This window comes from Furipterus horrens, unplaced genomic scaffold (genome assembly GCF_987537825.1).
Source record: "Furipterus horrens unplaced genomic scaffold, mFurHor1.1.pri manual_scaffold_6, whole genome shotgun sequence".
In the NCBI taxonomy this organism is placed as follows: Eukaryota; Metazoa; Chordata; class Mammalia; order Chiroptera; family Furipteridae; genus Furipterus; species Furipterus horrens.
In genome coordinates this window covers 60480949-60498745 of record NW_028327176.1, presented here as the reverse complement: position 1 = coordinate 60498745, position 17797 = coordinate 60480949, and positions in this window count along the sequence as shown.

The window sequence follows — 17797 nt, the reverse complement described above, 5'->3', positions numbered from 1 at the left end:
TTTCTTCTGAGGCATAGAGTGAGTTCGTCGTTGGCAGAAATATTTTCGAGTACAGAGGAATGAAATACTCCTCAAAAGTACAAAGTTCATATCATTGGGCTCAAACATGATTATAGAAGGGACTTTTTACTGTAGGCTTAAAGCTCTATAAATCATTTCAAAATAAGCAAAGCAACAAACAGCAGCATCCAATTAAATTTGTCTGTTAGATACAAGGGTGGCTAGCAGAGTTAACCTTGAGGAAGGTCTTGCATATTATCTGAGATCTGGCCTGATCTGGCTAAGATATTGAGAAAACCTTCCATGTGGGTCTCAGGAATAGTTTATTTCTGGACACTTTCCCTTCCTTTGACTTTAAATAAAATAATTTATGTCTACTGTGAGAAACGCTCACAATAAAAACTGGGACACAAGACTTGCAGTAAAGCAAGGCATTTATTCACAAGTCTGCAGAGCCGGGCACACCCTCAGTCAGGAGAATGAGCATGCCAAGTAGACAAAGATGGTTGGTTTTATAGTCTTAGCTTCCCCACCCTAAAGCTTCCCTGCCCTGAAATTGCCCTGAAAGGGATTAGCTTCCTGCCCTGACCGTGATTAGCTTTCCCACCCTAATGCAATTAGCTCCCCCCTCCCCCCCTCTTCTTCTTCCCTGTTTCTCCATTACTGGTTTATCCAGAGTTACAATCTAACATGATTATCTAAATGCCCCTATTGTGATTTGTGAATATTCTAATGCTGTCAACTCCCCTCTCAGAGACCCTTTAATTACATTTGCCCTTTGTTATTACTGATTTTGTACTGGTTTTGGAGCCAATATTTCCTTGTTTCCTATACTACTAAGGATACATTTCTTTTTAAAACTGAAACAATGATTTCAAAGTGTTTCTATATTTGCAAATACTATCAAAGTGAGAAGCAAGTCCTATGAAAACATCAGGCTGATGTTAAGGAAAGTGAGCTGTGAACTGGGGGCTGGAATCCAGCCATTGGAACAATCTTTTGAAATCTGGCTCTTTCTCCCTCATGCCACATGCTGGCAGCAGTCTCTGTGTGAGCTGCAGCTAAAGCCTGTACTCCACTTACTATTTGAAAACAGCCTTGCTTACAAATAGGAACAGTCCAGGTTGTCTTTATCCAACTTTGCCATTTGTTTTGCATAGACCAATTAGGTTTGGCTGGAGGCTCACTTAAATAGTGATATAATTTTCTGTCGAAGATTAAATTGGTCAAAACAGAGACTCTGTTATTGGGGAGTAGATGAAAGTGCAAAGAAACCTTTGAATGAGTATCCGAGCTGGCCCCTGATAAAACTGTGACAGAAGATAAGTTTCTCTTTGATGTCTTCCTGGCAACACCACAGACTTCCTAAGTGAAAATAAACCCACAGAATCTCTAAAATTGGCACTAAAGTGGGAACCTGCAGATGGGGAGGGGTAGTTGGTCTTTGAGCCTGAAACTTTCCTAGCCTCACCCTTGTGAACTCTCACTCACTAGCACTTCCAGTCTCCTCCCATTGGGAAAAATTCTGCACTTTCTTTAATGCTTTGGCACAGAAATAATTAGTGAAGAAAATGGAAGTACCCAGGGAAGGCCAAAGTATTCACACAACACATCACCAAAAGCTAGAAGAGAAAAAAAGAGTCAAAACAAATCTAGATAATTCCAACTAACACTGCAAAAGTATGCATAACCAACTCATAGTCCACTTGGACTCTAAGAAACTTCTTCCGCTTTAACTATTGATATTTCTTCATGCAATTGAAGCATTACATAGTGGAATGGACATAGATTTTAGAGATTGTCAGATCTGGGTTGGAACCCCACTTATGGCTAGCTAACCTTGAATGAGGTACCCTGTTCTCAGCCATTAAATGGCCATGATCAAAATGTGTACTCTGTGTTAGTTGTGGTTAATCACAATCCTATTTGTCAAACATTCTATTTGGCATTCCATTCCACATCCAATATGATAAGCCATTTTTGGAGATTTTGACACTATTCATTACCCAGGCAAAAATTAGTACTAGAAAAAATTTTAGTCTTCCAGCAATGCTTGTCTTCTTTTCTGCAGGGATATAAACATGAAAATATTCACAGAAATAATAAAAATATGATAATAAAAATGACTGTTTTAACTTATCTCTTTAATAAATCAAAGACATAAAATATAATATACAGTACAATGGAGTCTATACATAATAATTTCTTTATAGCCTTTCCTGTCTGAAACATGCTGTCTTTCTTTGAACCTTGGGAAATAATGTGATGTGGGCATAAGTTACCTGAGAAGGAATAACATCTTCTTTTCATAGATATTTTAATCTTAGGGGATTTTTGTGGTCTTGGGAAAACCATATAACCTCTCCATGACTTATTTTCTTCATATACAAGATAGAAATAAAAGTATTTTCTTTAGAGAAGAATGAGGATTAAATGAAATAGTATATGCAAAAGGTCTAGGGGAGTGCTTGACATTCATACAACTACAAATATTTAAAACCCAAATAAAGGAGTTTTTAATGGTGAAGTGATAAGTGGTAGTGTTGCTTTAGTTCTATAATTTTTAATTGTCAAAGATGCTATCTTAGACTCAAATCATTATCAATTTTAACCTGCTTGAAGACCAGAAATTCAAGGATTAATAACAAATTATTGTTCATGTTAGAATGTTCCAGAGTTCTCCAGCAAAAATTACTAGCTCCAGAAAAATGAAATCTGTTAAATGATTATAATAAGAAGACTTTATGTCTGATACATTCCAATTTCAGAAAAATTATATTCCCTTTGTCCCATGCCCTTTGAAGCAAGAACATTTGGACAACTTTTCTGAATTTAGCCCTTTTGGTATAGTTTAAACCATCATCGCTCAGAGAGGCAGAGATCATGACTTACAGGATTAAAGAAAACATGGGCTGACAATATCCCAGCTTTGCACCTGGAGATGTTTGCCTTTCTCAGGCTCTGTGACCCTGCACATGTCACATGACCTCTTCTACTTGCATTTCCTTTGCTGGAAAATTATATTTTCCTCCTCTTAAATTCATTGTTTGAGAAAAATATTAACAAATATTATAAATCTATTAACAAATAACATTCTTAAATATATTAAATAATACTTTTCAGAAATAAATAAGAGTTGTCTTTCTAAATAGACTTTAAAAATGTAATCTTCAGCCATATGGGTGTGGTTGTAAGATGTTCCCTTTTCTAAATTTTTATTTATTGATTGATTTGAGAGAGAGAGAGAGAGAGAGAGAGAGAAACATCAAATTTGTTGCATTCATTGGTTTATTCTTGTATGTACACTGACCAGGAATCAAACCTGCAACCTCAGTGTATTGGGATGATGATCTAATCAACTAGCTACCTCATCAGGGCTATGATGTTCTTTTTAATGTCAGCTTTGTTAAACTTTATATATTCAATTTTCTTTTTACTGATCCAGTTGTATTATTAGATTATCCTTTACTTATTTTTATGTCCTCCTCTGGGCCTAAAACCACATTCACACTTGGAGTTATGGAACTTTGAAACCTGAACCCTTGAAAACTCTGTTCAGTTTAAATCTGCATATTTTCTACTGCACAAAATCTACTTTCATAGTTTTCTAATATCACTAAGTTTTACAAAGGTAGTTTCATCCACAGTGAATATCATATTATTCTGCTTAACTTGGAGTCATCGTGTCATTGCAGAATGAATTATAATTTCTAGAGTTTACTGGGAAAGACTAAAGATGTCTAAAATTAAATGAATGTTGTAAAGTGATATAATGTGATGATGATGATGATGATGAGATGATGGCTAATGTTTATTGACTGCAAACTGCATATCAACACTGACCTCACTGAGTGTGGCAAAAGCATAAGGGAAGAAATGAAGGCTACACTAAGTGAAATAAAGAAAATTTCACAGGGAACAAACAGTGAAGAGAAGGAACCCAGGGTCCACATCAAAGATTTGGAACAGAAAGAAGAAATAAACATTCAACCAGAACAGAATGAAGAAACAAAGAATTCAAAAAAATGAGGACAGAATAAGAAGACTCTGGGATATCTCCAAAACTGCCAACATCCATATCATAGGAATGTCAGTAGGAGAAGAGAAAGAGTAAGAAATTGAAAAACTATTTGAAAAAATAATGAAAGAAAAACTTCCCTAATTTGGTGAAGGAAATAGACATACATAGTCCAGGAAGCACAGAGAATCCCAAACAGGTTGGGCCCAAAGAGGACCACACCAAGACACATCATAATTAAAATGCCAAAGGTTAAAGACAAAGAGCAGCAAGAAAAATTAGAGAGTTACCTACAAAGAAGTTCCCATAAGATTTTCAAAAGAAACTCTACAGGCAAAAGGGATGGCAAGGAGTATTCAAAGTGATGAAAAGCAAGGACCTACAACCAAGATTACTCTACCCAGCAAAGCTATCATTCAGAATAGAAGGGTAGATAAAGTCTCTCCCAGACAAGGTAAAGCTAAAGGAGTACATCATCACCAAGCTCTTATATGAAATTTTAAAGGGAGTTACTTAAGAAAAAGAAGAAGATCAAAACTATGAAGATTAAAATGGAAACAAACTCACAACTGTCAACAACTGAATATAAAAAACAGAAACAAAAACAAAAAAATAAGCAAACAACTATAACAGGAACAGAATCATAGATATGGAGATCATTTGAAGGGTTATTAGCTGGGAGGGAGAAAGGGGAGAATGGGGGGAAAGTACCAGGATTAAGAAGCATAGACAGGGGGGTATTAAAAATAGTATAGGAAATGGAGAAACCAAAGAACTTATATGCATGAGCCAAGGACATGAACTAAGAAGGGAGGCTGCTGGAAAGAAGGTGTTACTGGGCAGAGGGGGCAAAGGGGGAAAACTTGGGACAACTATAATAACATAATTAATAAAGTATACTTTTAAAAATACCTGGATAGAGTAGAATCATTCAAACAATGCCAATCAGAAGTTAGTAAAGGTTATTAAAAGTTATTAATATATAAAAAGAAATTAATGAAGTTTTAGTAATATCAAAGCCTTTGAAAAGAAATTACAAAAAAAAAACAACAACAAAAAACAAACAAACAAAAAGACCCTACAGCCTACCATCACTATAGTTGCCTAGAACAAATGTCCAGTAAGATGTTATCCCCAGAATGAGGTTAGGAATTCTACATTCATGTACAATTAAATGCAGAGCTCTAGGTGAATAGCATCATTATTCTTTTTAATGACATAATGTTTACTACTCTTACTACACATTTTATGATGAAGTTGTTTGTGTTCATTTGTCTACTACCTGAATCCCACCATTAAACTTTAATTTCCTCTGGGTAAACCTTACCCAAATGATTCACTGCTCTATCCCAGGAAACCAGAAGAGTGCCTAGCATATAGTACGTACTTTATAAAAATTCATTGACTTGAATGAAGAAATTACAGACCACCTTAACACATTTTTGACTTAGTGGAACAAATGAGACAGAGTAATGTTACAGGTAACAGATAGTTAAAAGAATTGCATCACACAAAACATAATGCACATATCCATACCCTAGCATGGAGGCTGATAGTGCAGTGGTTTATTTATTGAGCATAGAGACTATTTACCACATGGCTAATGAACTACTTGTCCCTAATTTCTCTGCCATCTGGTACTACCTTTCTTAAAATAGAAATGTATGTTTTTGGCTTTGGCAATTATGAAACTGGATATATTAAGAATCTACTAAAAATAATCAAAATATTTGAAATAGTTAGAATGTAGTCATATAAACTGTTAGCCCATCAAAGCATGCTACATTCAAATGACATTACCATTGTTCAGTTACTTTAAATGTCTGTCTTTGAGTTGCTGTTACATTAAGCTAAAGAGTCATACAGAAAAGACTCCTTCAGTATCTAAACCTAGGTTTTATTCCCAAGCATCCCAGCTCAAGTCAATTACCATCATATTCACTCAATAATCTCTAAAGACTTTTGGTCTCTTCCAAAAAATTGCTATATCTTGAGCTTGTTCAGAATAACCTACAATATTTTATAAATATATTTCATAAAATTTCAGAAGATAGTGTCCTCACTGTATACACTTGGTTATGTTGAAAGACTTAACATCCATTAAATGTTTTTAGTTTTAATATATTTGTTAAATGACAAACTAAACTTCCCCACATATAAATTGTTACCATTCCATATGATCAGTGATCCTATTATAAGTTATGCCTGTGCTAATATGTTTGCTGTCAATCCACTCATGTGATGTTCATTTAATAGAGACCTTGAGTTTCTATTAGAAGCTATAATCATAATAAAGACAACTGGGAAAGAAAAATATCATTATTTTTTATTTCTTTAGCAATATTAGAGTGTTAAGTTTTTAGTATATAGTATAATACTTTGTAGATGAAGTAAGATTTTATAAAGAAGATAATTATGCAAGAAAACCCCTTTAGTATAAGAGCATATTCATTCATGATGCAGAGAAGGAAAACTCTGTCTCCAAAAAACCTCCGCTGCCTTGCGGCATACCTCTTCAGGGGAAAGGCTAAGGGAGTAAACCCTGACAGAAAATCCGGAGCCGGAGTCCCTAAGGCGGTTTGACGTTGTAGTCAACACCGGCAACTCCTGCGGCGCACCTGAACCCAAGCTGTATTGACTCCGTCTTTCCCTTGGACCCTTCAGCTGCGAAGAGAGGGGGGGTCTGCTGCATGGGCAACAGCAGACCCTCCATATCACCCTGCCCAGGCTCTGTAGCTTCAGCTTCACTGGAGAGGACACTCCAGTGTCATCGCAAGATGTCGATTCAACACGGGAGGAGACAGATACCGTGTCACTCCCGAGTCGGACTGCACAGCCATTCTCGGCGGTGCAGATAGACTCTTAAGAAGCTACACCATCGTCTCTCGAGACGGACGGCTGCCGACGACGACGACGACATTCATGATGGTAGAATTCACACATTTTTATTTTATTGCTAGTAGATACCAAGAGCTAATGTATATGTGCACACATGCATACACATACTTAGGAACTGACTTTCTGTGCCTTTCTGCTGGTTAAAGAACCTTTGAGGTCTTTTCAATAATTGCTAGTTATCCACTCTTAGCCAGGTTAGCTTATACTTTCACTTAATTTTTTTTCTTTTATCTTTTGGCCAAAGAGTGAGTGAAGTAGCAGCCAACAAAGTTCCTTATTGCATATATATATAATGATGTGTTGTGTGTGTGTATATAGTAGTCCCTCTCTATATCGTGGTTCACTTATCATGGCCTCACTGTATCATGGGATTTTTAAAAATATTATATTTAATTATTTATTGCAGATTTTTTGCTATATCATGGAATTTTGCGGTACTGTATATGTTTATATGTGTAGTATTTATAATTTTAATGATTTTTGTCTAAAATTTTTCAAAAAATATGTTAAAAATATAATAAATGATTCTAACATTAAAAGAATATTAAATCAAAATAAAATACTGCACACTGTTTAGAGTATGTATTTTTTGTGCAGGTGAACACATACATTACACTGAAAATGAGATGTACGCTCGAGCTCTTTTGCCTACATGAGGTTGTACACAGCACACGAATGGCTGATTGATGAAAGGAGACCAACCAGAGCATTGTCTTGTGTATCCTGGGTGCTGATTGGCTCAGTAACTGTAGCATCAGTCTGTCTTCTATCCTGCACTGTGTGCATATGTTCAACATCTTGCCTTGTCCATTTCACTCCTACCTCTGATCACTGTGCATAGTTTTGCTCTGTGGTGTTGTGTTTTGTGAAATTTTCTTTAAAGACTGAATTTATTGTAAGCCCTACAATGCCACCCAAATGTTCTGCATCTTCTAAGGATTCTGGCAGTGAACCCAAGTGCCAGAGGAAGATGTTTACCATAAAAGAGAAGGTGGAACTTCTCGACATGTTGAAGAAAGAGAGAAGCTATGCATCTGTTGGCTGCCATTACAGGATCAATGAGTCTATGGTTCACTGTATAAAGAAGGACGAGAAGAATATCAGGTCTATGGAATCAGTGACTTTCAACAAAACAGCATAGAGGGTGGTTACTTCCTGCAATAAGGTCATTGTGAACTTGGAGTCTGCATTAGCTGCGTGGACAAACAATTGCAGAAAAAAGAATATATCACTGAATACAAACACCATCTAGACAAAGGCCAAGCAACTGTATGATCATTTAGCAGCAAAAAGGGATGATCATGATGGTGATGAGAATGAAGGCGAGGATAACAATGACAATGCATTCAGTGCCAGCAAGGGCTGGTTTGACAAATTTCAGAAATGCTTTGGACTCAAGAGCATTTCTCTGCATGGAGAGGCTACCACTGCAGATAAAGCCAGAGCCTAGAAGTACATGAACAACATGTTCAAAGACATAATCGAGGAAGGAGGCTATAAGTCTGAACAAGTTTTCAACATGGATGAAACAGGCTTATTCTGGAAATGGATGCCGTCTCGCACTTTCAAAAAGCCCCTGGTTTCAAGGCCCAAAAAGGGTAACTTTAATCATGTGTGGGAATGCTGCAGGCTTTATGATAAAGCCAGTGCTTATTTTTAAGTCCAAGAACCCAAGGGCCCTAAAAAACAAAAATAAGAATGTATTGCCTGTGTACTGGATGTACATCCCTAAGGCTTGGATCATGAAACTCCTCACAACTGATTGGTTTCATCAATGTTTTATCCTGGAGGTTAAGATATATCTGCCACTTCCGGCCAAGATGGAGGCATAGACAGACATGCTGCATCTCCCTCCACAACTAAGAAGGAATACAACTACCTCAAAACTAGAAACAACCAGAAGTTCCAGAAAATCAAACTGTATGGAAGTCCAGCAAACAAAGATATAAAGAAGAAATACTCATCCAGACAGGTAGAAGGGGCGGATTCAGGGCAGAGAAGACACGGAGTGGTGGCAGCAGCAGCAGCAACAGCAGAAGGCCGATGGAAAACACAGTTACATGCTTTAAAAAGTCAGGAGGGACACCTGGTGACCGTTCCCAGCGCCTCACAAGACCGCACAGCTCACTGTCCCAGCACCAGGAAAAATTAAGCCTCATTGCTTTTGACTGTGCAAACCAGTGGGGATTGGGACAGAGGCAGAAACTGCCAGTCTCTCAGCAGATTCTGCTTGTTTAAAGGGCCCCCACAGACCTAGAACATCTGCAGACTCACCCACTCTGGGAACGATGGCCAGGGCAGCAGCTAGAGGGGCACCAGTTCAGTACAGAAGTGGGAGAAGTGCCTGGGGAAAGGGCAAGTGCTGGGCAAGCAGCATTGTTCCTTCACAGACCCCTTGCACGCATACAGCGCCAAAACGTGGTGAAACCCGTTGTAAGAGGAGCAACAGCTCTCCCTGGGACACGGAAGCAAACAAACACAGGAGACTTCTGGCCAAGATGGAGGCCTAGACTGACATGCTCCGTCTAGGAATACAACTACCGCAAAACCAGAAATAACCAGAAGTTCCAGAAAATAAATGGAAGTCTAACAGATGATGTTATAAAGAAGGGGTGCTCATTTGAACAGGTAGGTGGGGTGAAGCCAGGGAGGAGAGTTTAAGCTGTGCTCTTTGCGGCAGCAGCAGCAACAAAGACAAGACAGCAGTAAGCACAGACACCCGTATTTAGGGGGAGGTGAGAAGGGCCTGGGGAGCACTATTGGCTGCAGACCAAACCCGTCAGCTTGCGATTCCAAAGCCAGGGAAGGCAGACGTCCATTGCCTTGGACTGTGAGGCCCAGAGGGGGTGGGGACAGAGGAGGAAGCTCCCAGTCTCTCAGTGGAGAGTGAATGGCAGAAATCTATCTTGGACCCCCACCCCCCAGAAAACACCACAGCGTGGTGAGATGGGTCGCACGGTTGTGACGAGTGCATGGGGAGGAGCATAGGAGGTGGGACAGCCCTGCCCAGGAAGCAAAGGTAAACACAAAACAGTCAGGATGGCACAGAACATGATAGAGATTCCAGTGACACAGCTGACCAGACAACAAATATCTAATCTAATGAAGCAGCAGATAGGAAATCTTTCTGAGGCTCAGTTCAGAGCTTCACTTATAAAAATGCTTACAGACCTAACAGCAGATTTTAAACAAGACGGGGAAGAAATGAAGGCTAGTCCTGCTGAAATGAACAAAAACACATATGAAGCTAGTGGTGAGGGAAAGAAAACCAGAGATCAAATCAACAAATCAGAATCTAGGTAAGAAACAGTTAACCAGCACAGAAAGAGGAAACAAAAAGTGAGGAAAATGAGGACAGGCTCAGAAACTTATCAGACAGCTATAAGCAGGCCAACATCCAAATCATAGGGCTTCCAGAAGGTGAAGAGGAAGACCTAGAAATTGAAAAATTATATGAAAAAATAATAAAGCAGGACTTCCCTAACTTGAGGAAGGAAATAGACTTACCGGTCCAGGAAGCACAGAGCGTTCCAAAAAAATCTGGATCCAGGGAGAACCACACTAAGACGCATTATAATTCAAATGTCAAAAATTAAGGAGAAAGAGAGAATCTTAAAAGCAGCAAGAGAGAAGAAGAGAATTACATACAAAGGGGTCCCAATAAGACTCAGCTGACTTCTCAAAAAAAAAAAAAAAAAAAAAAAAAAAGCCTCTGTAGGCAAGAAGAGACTGGCAAGAAATATTCAAAGTAATGAAAAGCAAAAACCTACAACCACAATTACTCTATCCATCGAAGCTGTCATTCAGAATAGAAGGGCTGAGAAAGTGCTTCCAGGACAAAGTAAAACTGAAGGAGTTAATCAGAACCAAACCACTGTTATATGAAATGTTAAAGGAACTTGTTCAGGAGAAGGAGGATCAAAATTATGAACATTAAAATGAAAACTGTATCACAACAACCAACAACAGAAGCTAGGGAACTGAATCAAAGCAGACTAACTAGGCAACGAGAATGGGAAAAGAATTATAGGTATGGGAAACTTTTTGTGGGGAAGTCAGTGGGGAGGAGGAAGGAGGGGAGAGGAGGGAGATGGTACAGGAATTAAGAAGCATAGTAGGAAGGAGTGGAGTAGATAGGAAGATGTTGAGAACTATATGCACAACCAATAGGCATAGACTAAGGGGGAGAAACTGGAGTGAGTGGGGTCACTGGGTGGAGGGGAACAAAGGGAAAAGATATTGGGACAACTGTAATAGCATAAACAATAAAACATTTTTAAAAAAGATATATCTGTAAGAGAAAGGCCTTCATTTCAAAGTACTTCTGATAATGAGCAATGCTGGAGTCCATGCTGTCGACCTGATGTATGATGGCATCCAGATAGACTTCTTACCACCAAACACCACATCGCTCATTCAGCCAATGGATCAAGGTGTTATTCATGCTTTTAAGGCGCCCTCCACCTGAAATGCCCTGCAGAACCTTATTGAATCTATGGACTCAGATGAAGACTTCTCACTAAAGGCATACTGACACAAGTACACAATTGCATCATGTCTCCAAAATATTCAAAAGGCCATAAAGGAGATAGAGAGTGAGACTTTGAATGCCAGCTGGAAAAAATTGTGGCCAGAAGTGGTCCATGATTACAAGGGATTCTCTTCTGATGAAATTCATCACTCTGTGGTGGATAAGGCTGTGAAGCAGGCAAAAATACCGGGAGGAGAGGGCTTCAGTGACATGACTACTAAAGATGTAAATACTCTGATTTATGTGCTCTCTCAACGGTTGACAGATGAAGACCTGGAGGAGCTGACTAAGTCAGCAAGTGAAGAAGAAGATGAGGAACAAGACAAACAATGGATTGAAGAGAGGACGAGGTTGGCCTCAAACTTGATTGTTTTTCAACCATGGTCAGAATGGCCAAAGAACTTCGAGTGGCTGAAGAATGGGACCCCCATATGCTTCATTCATTGCAGCTTGCAAATTCAATCAACAGTGCCATGTCAGTTTACAAAAACATTCTCAATCAGAAGAAGAAGCAGCGCCAGCAACTCCCCATAACTATGTTCATCACTCGAATGAAGAGGTTGGTTATGCCTATGCCTTTAGCAGAAGTAGAAATTATGGGTGAGGCTGAAGATACTACTCCACCACCTGAAGAAGTGCCTGCTGAAATGGTGCCTTTAGAAGAGCTGTAATGCTCTTCTTTTCTGTGCAGTACATTCATCTCATCTTCATCACCTTCATCATCATCAGTACTGCACAGCTAATTCATCATCTTTATCATTCGAGTTGTAGTATACTTCACTGGTGAGTACCCATATAAAATTTTACAGTACTGTATCGTCGTCGTCGTCAGCAGCCGTCCGTCTCGAGAGACAATGGCGTAGCTTCTTGAGAGTCTATCTGCACCACCGAGAATGGCTGTGCAGTCCGACTCGGGAGTGACAATCCCTGCCGCACTTGTTACAGGTGAAGGCAGATGGCTGTTGTTGCTGCTGTTGACGCTGCTTCCGCCTCGATCTTTTCTGTACTGTATACATATGTTGTTAAAGTTATGTAGGTTTAAGAGTGTAGAATATGTTTAAGAACATAAGTAGTGTTTATAAAAGTGTGGAAAAGGTTAATAAGGGACTGGGAACAGTTTATAAGTGTGTGGGAAGGGTTTATAAAGCCTTAAAATATATATAAATACTAAAATAAATGTAAGGTTCCTACTTCACGGATTTTCGCCTATCATGGGGGAGTCTAGAATGTAATACCCATGATAAATGTGGGAATACTGCATGTATGTGTATATTACATATGTATACATTATATTATGTATTTTATATTATATATACATTATATTATATATGTGTGTATATATTATATTGTCGGCGGCGGCGGCAGCCGTCCATCTCGAGAGACGATGGTGTAGCTTCTTAAGAGTCTATCTGCACCACCGAAAATGGCTGTGCAGTCCGACTCGGGAGTGACACAGTATCTGTCTCCTCCCGTGTTGAATCGACATCTTGCGATGACGTTGGAGTGTCCTCTCCAGTGAAGCTGAAGCTACAGAGCCTGGGCAGGGTGATATGGAGGGTCTGCTGTTGCCCATGCAGCAGACCCCCCTCTCTTCGCAGCTGAAGGGTCCAAGGGAAAGACGGAGTCAATACAGCTTGGCTTCAGGTGCACCGCAGGAGTTGCCGGTGTTGACTACAATGTCAAACCTCCTTAGGGACTCCGGCTCTGGATTTCCTGTCGGGGTTTACTCCCTTAGCCTTTCCCCTGAAGAGGTATGCCGCAAGGCAGCGGAGGTTTTTTGGAGTCAGAGTTTTCCTTCTCTGATGTGCCCTGACTGGAAGATCGAACCAGCGACACTTAGCTCGCAGGCCGACGCTCAATCCACTGAACCAAACCAGCCAGGGACAATATATTATATCGCATGTGTATATATTATATTATATTATATTATATTATATTATATTATATTATATTATATTATATTATATTATATTATATATATAATGATGTGTTTTCCCCTCCTCTACCCCTGCCTCACTTAACAGATCTAAACTTGACAGTAAACAGTAAGGCAAGACATTTTCATTCTGCCTTGATGCTGACTTGCTTGAGTTCATAAAGTACACATTCCACTAATGCTATATTCATTCCTCTTTTTCCTACAAAATTAAGCTTATGTTAGTTAAATAAAATCCCTGGCTGGTTTAGCTCAGTGGATTGAGCGTCGGCCTGCGAGCTAAGTGTCGCTGGTTCGATCTTCCAGTCAGGGTACATCAGAGAAGGAAAACTCTGACTCCAAAAAACCTCCGCTGCCTTGCGGCATACCTCTTCAGGGGAAAGGCTAAGGGAGTAAACCCCGACAGAAAATCCGGAGCCGGAGTCCCTAAGGCAGTTCGACGTTGTAGTCAACACCGGCAACTCCTGCGGCGCACCTGAACCCAAGCTGTATTGACTCCGTCTTTCCCTTGGATCCTTCAGCTGCGAAGAGAGGGGGGGTCTGCTGCATGGGCAACAGCTGGCCCTCCATATCACCCTGCCCAGGCTCTGTAGCTTCAGCGTCATCACAAGATGTCAATTCAACATGGGAGGAGACAGATACCATGTCACTCCCGAGTCGGACTGCACAGCCATTCTCGGCGGTGCAGATAGACTCTTAAGAAGCTACACCATCGTCTCTCGAGACGGACGGCTGCCGACGACGAGTTAAATAAAAATTTGCTTGTCACTAGATATGGCTACTAAAGACAGTCATGAATGCTAATTCAATTTTTCTTTTAAACCATTCATTTTATACCTTTTGGCTCCCATGAAAACTATAGGGCAGAAGCTGAAAGAATTACCCTTCTGCTTGAAGCAGCCCTTTTCATCAGAATTGAGTGTCTAGGATTGCATCTGGTCTTATTGCACCTTTCCTCTACATTGACCTTCAGAAACATTCCTCAGAACAAAGTCTTCACTCAGATATCTTTTCAGATTTCTGCACATTTGATGGGAGAAAATACAACAAAAAGCAAAAGGTGTAACATAACTTTCATTTCTTGTTGGTTTATAGAGCTCATTAAACAAAAGCCCGTCTTACACTACATTCAACATTGTATTGTGGCCAAGAAAATGGAAGGATTTAATGCTGCTCTCTTGTGTACTAGCTGGTTCAGTTTGAGCCTCACACTTGAAAAATAAAGTGATAATTAAAATATTAAATGGGCTTAAAGAATAATCAAAGGTCCTGAGAATGTGCCTGGAGAGAGAAAGCTCAAAGAGAATGTGATACTGAATACCTCACAGGAGAAAGAGAGAATGAGCTTGTTTTGTACATATCGACTGGATAAAATGAGAATGTATAACAGACATGGGATGATTGTAAGAGATTGGCCAAAACAGGGAAGAGTTGTTATCCTCATTGCCTTTACAATTATACCTCTTTGGCTCCCTCCCATGCTCTGGCATCTGTTCTCTCCTTGACCTCCTGGAGCACAATTAATTCCCGTACCAGCACAAACAAACTCATATAATGCTCCCTTCCTTGAACAAATCACAAGCTCTGGAAAGCATTAAAAATGGGTTTGTTTGTTTGTTTTCTTTCTTTTGTTTGTTTGTTTTATCTTTTTTGGGGTCAAGGTCAAAGATACAAAGTTTGGCGAAGTTTATAGGTGGAAAAGACAGGGTTATGAAGAATAGTAAAAAGTATCTTTGCAGTTAACAAGTTACCCAATCTCTGCATAAGAGACAAAAATGCTAACCCATAATTGATTTAAGTTGGCAATGATACCATATTTAGTGGGGACCTAATTCTGTTTTTCAGTCATTTCTCCAGGTTAAAAGTAACCTTCTTGTCACAAGCCATGCTATAATTCTGTAATCTACAGCTCATTTCAATAGAAATAAACCATCTGTAAGGTGGAATGTTTGCTTAACTACCATTTTCTTTCTCAGTATGAGGATTTTTCATGGTCAGAGAGAACCCATTCAATTTTTGTATCTACCTATAGCAGTATGTACCTAGAAAGGAATTCTTTAACATGCTATTTTATAATAAAATTATTTTTCTTTTTATTGCTACATAACAAAAACATAAACCAACAAATATTATATCACAATTTTGTAGATCAGAAATTTAGGCAGGGCTCAGCTGGGCAATTATTTTTATGTGGTGTCAACAAGGTCACTCCATGGTATTAACTGACAGAAGGTCTGAGATGGTTTTATTCACATGTCTGCCACATCAATCAAGATGAATGGAAGACTGGGTTCCTTTGGTGTTATTGAGTACTTACATGCAAACTTTTTCAGCATGACCATTTAGGGTAAATTAGAATTCATTCAGGGCTGTTCTGGGCTCTAAAAAATGCTGTTTCAATTTATAGTAAGTAGGAGCAATCAGTCACTTAAGGTCTGGGTCAAACAATTATGAGGCCCTTTGAATTTTAAGTGGAAGTGACATGAAGCCACCACTTAATGTGAGGGAAGTCAAAGAATTTGCAACCATCTTTAATCTTGCACAGTACTAATCATGGAAGTATATGAGACTGTACACATAAATATGTACAGTAAACTCTAGCATATACTCTCTGTTCCCCTGCATAAAGAATTAATGTTGATCTGGCTGGTTTCGTGTTGCCTTCTTGCATTGTTAAATTTTGCAGACTTTTCTTTCTCGTGTGGTACTTGTTTCATACCTGTTTGCTATAGGACGTCAGTTTTGTATTACAATGTCTTTATATTTTGATGAAAATTATAATTGTCCTTTACACTTGTTCAAGGTTCACTTTATTTACCACCTTTATTACTAGATTTCTGCAGAAAAAAATTTTTCTTTCAATACATTCTATGAAGTGCTGGCTTTCAGCTTCAACTTTCTAGGAATGGTGCCTTATCCGTTTTCAGCTGAGACTTTTATTTTTTTAGAGAAGTTTTTGGTTTGCAAAACAATTGAGAGGGAGGTACAGAGATTTTTTTCATATATATCCTGTCCCAATACATGCATAGCCTCGCACATTATTCATGGGAATGGCACATATTTTACCAAGGATGAAACTACATTGACACATCATAATCCCACAAAGTTTGTAGTTTATCTTAGAATTCACTCTTGGTGTTGTATAGCCTATTGGTTTAGACATATGTATAATAACATATATTTATTATTATAATGTTATACAGAGAATTTTCTCTTTTTTTTTTTTTTTTTTTTTAGTATCTCAGTAAATATTTATTCAACAAATAAATCAATACATCTGCTGATTACCAAGAAATCAGGGTGGTCTTATTGATTATAATATTACATTTGTGCCAATTTCCCTTCCCTCTGTTCCCCTCCACCCGGTGGCCCCCTCCCTCCAGTTGTCCCCCCCTTTTAGATCATGTCCATTAGTTGTGCATACAGTTCTTCTCAACCTCTCTCTGTCTATTCCATTCCCTCCTACCATGATCCTTAATTCCTATATCATCTCCCTCCCTCTCCCCATTCCCCCTCCCTGTTGACCTCCCCCCAATATGTTCCCCGTACCTATAGTTCTTTTTCCACTCTCGTTGCCTGTTTAGTTTGCCTTTGTTTCAATTCCCTAGCTTCTGTTGTTTCTTGTGATGCAGTTTTCATTTTAGATTTCATTGTCTTGATCCTCCTTTTTCTAAACCAGTCCCTTTAACATCTCATATAACAGTGGTTTGGATCTAATGAACTCTTTCAGTTTTATTTTGTCCTGGAAACACTTTCTCTGTCCTTCTATTCTGAATGACAATTTCGCTGGATAGAGTATTCGTGGTTGTAGGTTTTGGATTTTCATTACTTTGAATATTTCTTGCCAGTCCCTTCTTGCCTGCAGGGTCTCCCTTGAGAAGTCAGCTGATAGTCTAATTGGGACCCCTTTGTACATGATTCTTTTCTTCTCTCTTGCTGCTTTTAAGATTCTCTCTTTATCTTTAATTTTTGACATTTTGATTATAATGTGTCTTGGAGTGGTTCTCCCTGGGTCCAGTTTTTTTGGAACTCTCTGTGCTTCCTGGACCTGTAAGTCTATTTCCTTCCCCAAGTCTGGGAAGTTCTCCTTTATTATATTTTCACTCAATTTTTCAAGTTCTAGTTCATCTTCCTCGCTCTCTGGCAAACCAATGATTCTTATGTTGGGCCTTTTATAGCTGTCCCAGAGGTTTCTGATCCTCTCATTGTTGCTTCCCATTTCCTCTCTCTGCATTGGTTGACTGCTTGTTCCTTCTCCATATTCCAGTTTGTTGAAATGAACTCTGGATTTTTTTTCCTCACCATCTGTCTCGTATGTGGTTTTGTTCCTTTCGTTTTGAGTGTTTTTCGCTTCTTTCTCTTCTTTTTCCAGATCTTTTGTGAATTCTGTAAGCCACCTGATAACAATGGCCCA